Source organism: Papio anubis, chromosome 1 (assembly GCF_008728515.1).
Source record: "Papio anubis isolate 15944 chromosome 1, Panubis1.0, whole genome shotgun sequence".
In the NCBI taxonomy this organism is placed as follows: domain Eukaryota; kingdom Metazoa; phylum Chordata; class Mammalia; order Primates; family Cercopithecidae; genus Papio; species Papio anubis.
Genome location: NC_044976.1, coordinates 69401454 through 69411697, shown reverse-complemented (window position 1 = coordinate 69411697; position 10244 = coordinate 69401454).

Below are 10244 nucleotides of genomic sequence, written 5' to 3'. Positions count from 1 at the left end.
CATCTCTAGGCACAATTACCAAGCTAAATTAGGTCTTTGAAACCATGTCATCTCCCCTTCTTGCTCTCTTGTGTACATAGCCAGTGTTGTGGATGTTGGTAAGAAGGTAGGGAATTTCTCCACTTTGCCCCTTGTTTTTGACATAAGGGTTAAATATTTTTTAAATAGAAATACTCTCATGGCTTTCCTTACCTGGAAATGGTATTTCTGTTTCTGGGAAAATTGAGTAGACAGGTTTAACTAAAAGACAGTGTGTGTGTGTGTGTAAAAGTTTTGTGTCTGAGTGTGTGAGATTTGCAGGCATTATCTAATTCTCCCTATGATCTTGTGAGGGTATATACTCTTGCATATCTTCTGTTTTGCGAAAAGGAGAGTTAAAGCACAGGGAAATTAAAAACTTGCCCAAGGAAGCCGCCGGAATAGCAAAGTAGGAATTCACCCCCAAACGTGATGGAAATTTTCAGTATTATGTCTAATAAAAGCCAAAACTCTTTGAGAAAATAAATGTGAAATTGTTAAGCCCAGTGGTCAGATATGTTTTAGTCTGCTAATTTGGTAGAGAATATATAATTTCAACCAATTATAGTTAGGGAGGTTAGACAAACACTATTTTGGATAACTTTAGATTTACAGAAAAGTTGCAAAGATCGTGCAGACAGTTCTCATATACCCCCACCAAGTTTCTACAGTCATTAGCATCTTATATTGCCATGTGTGTATATTTCTCAAAGCCAAAACCAACATTGGTATATTACTATTAATTACAGATTTTACTTGAATGTTACGATTTTTCCCCTTAAGATATTCCATAATCTAGAGTACCATCTTGTACTACTAATATCTTCCTGTTCTCTTCTGTTCTATGACAGTTTTTCATTCTTTCCTCATTTTTGATGATTTTGATAATCTTAGAGAGTACTAGCCAGGTATCCTCTAGAATATCTACCACTGCATTCTGTATTTCACTGGATTTTCTAATGATTAGACTGGGACTATGGGGTTTTGCAGAGAATACCACAGAGGAAAAGTGTCTTTCTCGTCACTTCCTATGGAAGGTACATCATAACCCTGTGACTTCACTGGGAACGTTAACAGTCGTCATTTGGTTAAGGTAGGGTTTGCCCTGATTCACCATTGCAGTTACTATTTCTCCTTTTATCTACTCTTATTCTTTCAAATCAGGTTATACTAAGTGTAGCCCATCATCATAATAAGACGGGAGAATTAAGTTCCACATCCTTTTCGGGTTAAGTATGTACACAGTATTTGGAATTTTTCTATAAGAAAGATTTGTCTCCATTTCTTTTATATATCTACTCAGGTATATTTATTTTATACTTGTTATTTATTTTTTAAATTGACTTTTGTGACCTTTGGCAAGCCTTTATTCTCTGATAGAGGGGAAAGTAGATGGAGAGAGGGAGGGAAAAATTTTTGGAGAGGTATCAAATAGGAGAAAACGTGGGTTCTAGAGCCGTGGCAAGGCGGTGGGGGGTGCCTTCAACATTAAATGAGAGCCTCCACAGTTAATTACAGTATGAGGAGGGATGGGTCCAGATTGCATTACAGCCAAGTTTGTAGTCATTGAGAGTGAGCAGTAAACAATGGGTTTTTTTTTCCCCAGCCACATTGAACTACCTGGCTGCTTAAATAACATTTAAGTAACATTACACACAGGTACAAAAAATAAACATGTAGTAATAGTTCTTAAATATTTGTTTAGCAAAATAAAAGGTGCCGGGGTAAGAAAAATGTTAACATTAACTTGGTAAATTCTAAATACTTCAGTGCGTGATTAAAATATGTCTAAAAAGATTTTGAGGAAAGCTATACTATTTTATTCAGAGAAATAAAAATACCTAAATCTGAAGCTAAAAATGCATAGGACAACTCCTCTCCCTAACCTCAATTTAGTAGGAGAAAAGCTCTTATAAAATACAGTTGTACTTAGGTGTCTGTGGAGAATTGGTTCCAGGATCACCCACAGATACTAAAATTCAAGGGTGCTTAAGTCCCTTACGTAAAACAGCATGGTATTTGCATGTAACCTGTGTATATCCTCTCATATACTTTAAATCGTCTCTAGAGTAACCCTAATACGATGCCATACGTTACTTCACGTAGATTCAGCATAACACCATGTGGCAAATTCAGGTATTGTCTTTGGAACTTTGTAGGGTTTTCTTTTCCCCTGAATATTTTTAATTTGCAGGTGTTGAATCCATGGATGCTGGATACAGAACCCGTGAATACAGAGGGCCTATTGTTCTTCAAGTTAGAGATAAAGCCTCTGATAAAATAGCAACAGTTTTGCCTGAATAGAGGCAAACTCTTAACGAGTTGACATGCAGTCTTGAAGGACAAGTTTATAGATGAGTAAGGCAAGCTAAGGTTATTCTCTTCGCAACACTGAATATTTTATTTTTTTAGGGAGCTCAAAATACGATAGCTGTGGGAAACCTCGGAGAAGGACAGGGAACTTTGTAGTAATGATGTCGGAATCAAACTGGACCACAGTGAATATTGACTACAGAATATTGATAATTTGAATACCTAAGTGTTGAACACAGAACAGTGGGATTTTGCACCTGTCCTAAAATGAAACATCTATAACCTGTTATTGGTGAGGTTATCACAAAGGCTAAGTACCTCCAACCTAAAAGTAATAGGAACTAAAGTTTACTTTAATGGGTGTGATGCAGTGGTAGAGTTTTCACTGATACTTGGTTACTATCTGGTTCTTCTGCTGACTTCAGTTTAGTTCATGGTAACTGAGTGACTCGGGACATTCTTTATGCCTAAGTTTGTTACACCTATAAAATGAAAATGACTTTTTCTACCTTGTGGGAATTATTATAAATAATAAAGTGGCACATATGTATACAACAGATATTGACAGTTTTTATCCCTTCTCCATGTTTACAGATATATATATACACACGCACATATACATATATGTACATATATGTATACGTGTGTGTGTATGCATATATTCTCAGATGCCTATTTCCCACTTACTCTTTCTAGAGCACCAGATCCATGTATGTAGCTGCCTCCTGTGTATCTCTTATTTATTTATTTTTTTTGTCAAGATGGGTCTTGCAGTGTTGGGCAGGCTGGTCTCGAATTCCTGGACTCAAGCGATATTCCTATCTTGGCCTCTGAAAGTGCTAGGATTATAGGTGTGAGCCACTATGCCTGGCCTGTATCTCCCTTCACATGTCATACAGGCAATTTTACTGCACTTAAGTTTTCCCTAAATCCTCTTAATTCACCAAACCTGCGTCTCATGTTGTATTTCGTATTGATAAACAACTGAAGTAAGTGTATTGGGGTGCATCATTGGCAAAATAAGCAACAAATCAAAAAGTAATTTACCTAACTGGGAGGAGCAGATGATAGAGTTCAAAATGCTTTGTTAGGTTAAAATAACTATGAGCAAGCATATCATGTACTAGATAGAACCAAATTTCATAAGTATAGTTAAAAAGCTTTCAATACAAGAAAATATAAAATACATAATTGCTTGATAACTAGACCAGTAGATTTTTACTGACAAATGGTTTGGACATTTATTTTGGCTTATATAATAAATAACACTAACTGTTAATGAGCTATTTCTGTGGTAAGTAATGAATTAAACACCTAAAACTCAAAACCAAAATGGAAGTGTTCAGTATGGATGAAGCAAATCCAATTAATTATAGTCTATCCTCTTATCTGTTAACTCTTAGTGACACTGTTACCCCAATCTAGCTGTTGACTGTGAACCTGTCAAAAATGTTGCTTTTTCAGCAGCTGTTTCCATGTATCAGAATTCTGATCAGGGAAAACAAATTATCTGTATTCTTATAAGTTGAATAATGTATTAGAGCCTAAGAATTTTAATGTGGTATCAGCAAATATGACATGAGAATAGGAAATATTTCCACCTTTGTAAATGGTGCAGTTAGAATTACAAGATTGTGTTGCCCTATATCACACTCACAATTATGTCTCCTATTAATAGATGCCTTAGAATCACAAAAAGGGAAAGGTTAAGGAGAATGTAGTTAATTCTACCAGAAGAGACTGATAAAGTCTACATCAGTAGACTCTGATGTAATGAAGACTACATCAGTATTCTCAGGCTGCACACACAGTACCTGTGGCACTAAAACCCTGGGATAGAAGAGTGCTAAGAAGGAATAAAATAGAATAAGGAAAGTTATGTTTTGTGTTTTTTCTTCAATTTAGTGTTAATGAAAATGTGTTTAAATTCAGGCCTCCCATAAAGTATTGCATATCATGAAGTCTAAGGCAGGTACCTGACCGTGAAAAACTACATTTTGACGCACTGATGACTGATAAGAGAGACATAAAATGTGTAACCTGTAATTTTGTTGAAGCCATTGGAAATTAGCAAACCTACACTATGTTTTCTCTACTTTTGGAGACTATTCATCTGTTGGTAAAGATTAGGAGGGAAGGAGATGTCAGGGTTTATAGTTAATGTAGATACAAAAGAAAGTCTTGCTCAAGGACTCCAAAGACATTTAACACTTACTGTAAGTTAAACATTCATCATTCATTTTAGGCACCACTGCATTCTGGTATCATTGCTTAGTGCCCTTTTGATTATATTTTCTGGGGCTATTTGAATCAGTATGGTCTATTTTTGTAAAATCCTTAATTTTTTTTTTATTAGAGGGTAAGTTAGCACAGCCCTTTCAAGGCCAATTTGAGAGTATCTGAAAAATTAGAATATTCACAGTATGAACATTTAAACATACTAATGCATTATATTACTGCATGTTAGGCAGTGAACTAATGTTAGATACCTTGATTGAAGCAAGGATAACAATTCCGATTGCTATGAAGGATATAAAAGGGGTAGGTGTATACTGCTCTTAGGACAGTAAGTATAAGACCTCGGGGTCAGGCAAATTATACTTGGTAGCTGAATTCTTAAGAGTTCAGTGCCAGCGGGGCTAAGTCTGCTCCTGGATATGATGATAAGCCAGTAAATAGCTTGGGGGAAAAAATGGTCTTAAGACAGAATTGTAGAGTTAGGAGCACCTGTCATGCAAGCCTAGTAAGCCATAGAAGGGAATTTACATTGTATGCGAAGAACAGTTGGAAAATAGTGAACAGTTTGAAGTGATCTAGTTAGTTTTAATACGAATTGCCCACTGCTTGGAGAATAGATCCGAAAGAACCATACTGGATGGTAAGGGAATAGTAAAAAGTCTTACTTAAGCAAATTAAAGTTATTACAAATCTATATGATCAAAACAGCACTAAATTTTAGGATAACTACGTGACAAAGACCAATAGTGTTTTAAGAAGTTTAAAATGTGGAAATAAAAGAAGTGGAAGTAGGTAATTTGAGCCATTGTGAGATTCATTCCTCAGTAAATGGTAAAAGTAGTATTTAAGGTAGACTCTAATAAATCATGGAACCATATTTTAATCTCCATAACCAGTGAGAGAATAATAAAGGTATAACAAGAAGTAGAAAGGAAAAATTGGAGTAATGAAAATGATTAATACAAATTAGTTTTTTAAGAGACAATGACAAAATAGCAAGCCAGTTAAACTGTTGTACCTAGAAGTGGATTTTACACTCCAATTAATCCAGAGTATCAGACAGGGTTAAGATAAATTGACAAAACCAATTGTGTATTTGTAATAAATATTTTCAGTTTGGAAATAAGAGAATGGGAAAAGAAAAAGTTTGGAATTAAACATCCCCATGGATCAGCAAATAGCAGTGGGATTTTTTTGAATGAAAATACAATTTATCAGGCCAGGTACAGTGGCTTACGCCTGTAATCCCAGCACTTTAGAGGCCGAGGGGGATGATCACGAGGTCAGGACATCGAGACCATCCTGGCTAACACGCTGAAACCCCATCTCTACTAAAAATACAAAAAAGCCAGGCGTGGTGGCACGCACCAGTAGTCCCAGCTGCTTGGGAGGCTGAGGCGGGAGAATCCCTTGAACCCGGAAGGTGGAAGTTTCAATGAGCCGAGGTCGCACCATTGCACTCCAGCCTTGGTGACAGAGCGAGATGCTGTCTCAAAAAATAAGAAAATACAATTTGTCAACACCTGTGAGATGCAGCTAAAGCAGTGCTTGGAATTGTGTGACTTTGAAAGCCTACACTAGAGAAAATTAAGTCTTTATCAAGAATACAGGAAAATACTGGCAGATCAAACATAATTCAGAGAAAAAAAGAGCAGAGAACTTCTGCTTCAGGCCAAGATTTACCCTTCAACCCGTAACAAACTAGACAAAATGTATCAGGCAGCATTTTTCAGTACATTAAGGCTGTGGAGGAGAGGTACCTGAGAAAGGAAAACAAGGTGAGTCCTATTAATGCTTCCAGCTTGCTTGAGAGAATTTCTAGGACACATCGCAGGGAGTTACCTGGATGGACCTCTGCAATCTCCCTGAGTTAAGATGAAACAGGTGGGCAGAAAGCCCAAGGCCACTAAAGGTAATACAGAAAGTACCAGAGAGGAGAGGTTCACAGATGTCTCTGGAAATCTGCAGAAGTTCCTCTTCAAGTCTTCAGATGAGTACTATCTATAAGGAAATCTTATGCCTTTGAGGAAACTACCACAAAGGCAACAAACTTGAAAAACCCTAAGCATAGGAAACATGAAGATGGGGAAGAAAAAGGCAGTGATACAATCTTAAGGCAACCGCGGCGGGTGGGGGTTGGGGAATAAGGTACTGTATAGAGGAACAGTTCTAAGGATAACAGCCGACTTGTCAGAAGCAGTGCAAGCCAAAGGGTGGTGCCACCTCAACGTACTGAAAGAAAAAAATACCAGTCTAATATTCTGTACTCAGTGAAAATATCTTTCAAAAACGTATGTGAACTACAAACAAGCTCTTCAAAATCTGAAAGAATTCACTAACAGATCTAATGCAGAAAATACTAGATTTTTTTGGCAGAAGAAAACATATCAGCAATCTGGTCCTACACAAGGTGAGAGCACAGGAAATGCTATGTGGATAGATATATTTAAGAGTTTCTTTGGAAGATAGTTGACTACAGCAAATAGAGTAAATTGTGGAACTTAGTACAAGTAAAATATACAGCAGCAAGAGCACATAGGCCAAGGGGAGAAGTGGACGTACACTATTGTAAGGTTGTTATACTATACACAGATTGGCACATCATCTTGAAGGGTACTGCAAATACTCCCAAAGTAGGGAGGAAAATGAAATTATAAATACTTGATCCGAAAGAAACCAGAAAAAGGAAATGAGCAAATTAGAGAAACCCTGCCATACTCATAATTACACTGAATGTAATGATTAAACACCCCAGTTCCGAGACAGCATTGTCACACTGGATGAAAGAAGCAAGACCTATATGCTCTTATAAGAAACCTACTGGAAACGCAAAGACACAAATAGGCTACAAATAAATAGATGGAAAATGTAAACCATGATAAAAAGATCTGAAGAAATTAGAAGAAACCTAGAGTGATTATATTAATTTTGGAAAAATTTGAGCATTGAGGTAACAAAGGTCCTTTCATACTGATGGAGTCTATCAATCTCAAACATATATACACCTACTAAGCTTCAAAATACATAAAGCAAAAACTAACGGAATTGCATGACAAAAATAGAGGAATCCACAATAATAGAGATTTCTACACTTTCAGAGTTGATGCAAGCCGTAGAAAATAAGAATATAGAATTGAAAACCAACTTGATTTCATTGACATTTAAAGAATAATCTACCTTTATGTAAATAAGGTAGAAATATAAAATAAATTTCTACATTTAAAGAATAACAACATAATGTGTGGAGCACTTATGGAGGTCAGCCATACAGGACACACAAACAGGTACACAGTCTGATTCTGTTTATGTGAAGTTCAAAGACTGCAACATTTAGCTATTGTGGCTGAAGTCAAAACAGTGATTACCTCAGGTCATGGTGATTATTAGTTGGGTTGGGACACAAGGGACCTTCTGGTTGTTAGAATTGTATATAGACATCTGGATGGTAATTAACAATTGTGTGTACATATGTTTTAAAAAAGTTAACATTTTTGCACTTTGGTGTATGAATTTTATGCCTCAAAACAATAGAACAGTACCCATCTATAAATCCAAGTCATCTAGTTAACTAAAATAAGGAAATAGAAAAAATCCAGGCATTTACGGGAAGGTTACAAAGCTACTTAGCTCCCCTACACCTCTCATCCAGTTTCCCTATTGTTAATATCTTACCTTAGTATATTTGCGAAAACCAAGAATCCAATATTTGCACATTGTTAACTGAATTGAGATTATATTTGAATTTCACCAACTTTTCCACTTAGGTCCTTTTTATTCCAGTACCCAGTCAAGGGTGCCACATTACATTTAGTTGTCTCCCCATTGTCATTTTTCATTTTCTCATTTTGTTTTCATGACCTTGATATTCTGGAGGAGTCCTGGCCTGGTATCCTGTAGAATGACCTCCATTCTTGGCTCGTCATTTTCACAATTAGATTGGGATTCTGGATTTTTTTTGAAAGATTATTACAGGTGTCAAGTGACTTTTATCATCACACCATAATCAGGAGATGTATAATATCCATGACATCACTCTTTATGTTAACCTCTTGATTAAGATTTAGTTTGTGTTGCTGCTGGAAGGGAAATCTCTGGTGGTTTTTGAGGGTCTCTCTGTTGACCAAGCTGGGGTGCAGTGGCATAAGCACAGCTCACTGCAACCTCAAGTTGTCAGACTCAGGTGATCCTCCCACCTCAGCCTCCCAAGGACTTGGGACCACAGGTGCGCACCAACACAACCAAATAATGTTTTGCGCTTTTTGTACAGATGAGGTTTTGCCACATTGCCCAGGCTGGTCTCAAACTTCTGGACTCAAGGGATCCACCTGCTTCGGCCTCCCAAAGTGCTGGAGTTACAGGTGTGAGCCACTGTACTTGGCCTTTTTTTTTTTTTTTTTCTTTTGAGGCAAGGTCTTGCTTTCACCTAGGCAGGAGTGCAGTAGCACACTGGTCTCGAACTCCTGGGCTCAAGAGGTTAGCCTGCCTTGACTTTCCACGGTGCTGGTGTTCCAGGAGAGGCCAGCTTGCCCATTCTTCCTTCCTGCCTGCCTGCCTTCCTTCCTTCCTTCCTTCCTTCCTTCCTTCCTTCCTTCTTTCCTTTCCTTTCCTTTCTTTTCTTCCTTTTTCTTTTCTTTCTTTTCGTGTGTGTGTGTGTGTGTGTGTGTGTGTCTGTGTGTGTGTGTGACAGAGTTTTGCTCTTGTTGCCCAGGCTGGAGTGCAGTGGTGCAATCTCAGCTCACCGCAAACTCCACTTCCCGAGTTCAAGCGATTTTCCTGCCTCAACCTCCCGAGTAGCTGGGATTACGGGCATACACCACCATGCCCGGCTAATTTAGTATTTTTAGAAGACATGGGGTTTCCACATGTTGGCCAGGCTAGTCTCGAACTCTTGACCTCAGGTGATCCAGCTGCCTTGGCCTCGCAAAGTGCCATCCTGCTTTTCTTATTTATCCTTTACTTCTGGAATCTTCAGGAGAAGGTGATGTGGACATAAGTTAGAGTAGACGTTTCTTTTAAGAGGCAAAGGCCATGGATGGACCTTCCTGGGCCTTCTGCTCTCCATGGGGCAGTGCTGGTCTCTCTTCATGTAAAGGGAAAGCTAAATTTGCACAAACTCTAAGGGTGCTGACAAAGCCAGTGATCCCAGATATGTCACCTACTTGTGCACACAGGTCTTGCAGCACCGTAGTTGTAAACTTTCCCACAAGGAAGAACTTTCCCAGAATGGCCAGATTTTCTCCCAGCAGCCAACCCTATCATACATGTATTAATATGACTTTTTTTTTTAAGGAAAAAAATGTATTAATGTTATAATTTCACATACTGTATAATGCTATCCTTTGATTAGTGTTTAGTTTGATGGAAACTCCAAACCATTAAAGAAAATTCAGGCCAGCTGTGGTGGTGCCATGCCTGCGGTCCCAGCTACTAAGGAGGCTGAAATGAGAGGATCGCTCAAACCCGAGAGGTCAAGTGAGCTGTTATTGTGCCACTGCACTCCAGCCTGGGCTGTAACAGAGCAAGACCCCCATCTCTAAAACAGAAAAGAGAAAAAAATCGTATCAGGTGCTACATTTGCACTGAGAAGAATCCACAAGCAGAGATGACTCTGAGAACAGTGGTGTCCTCACCAGCATCAGTTCCCACAGACTCCAGTGAATTGGGCATAAGTCAGA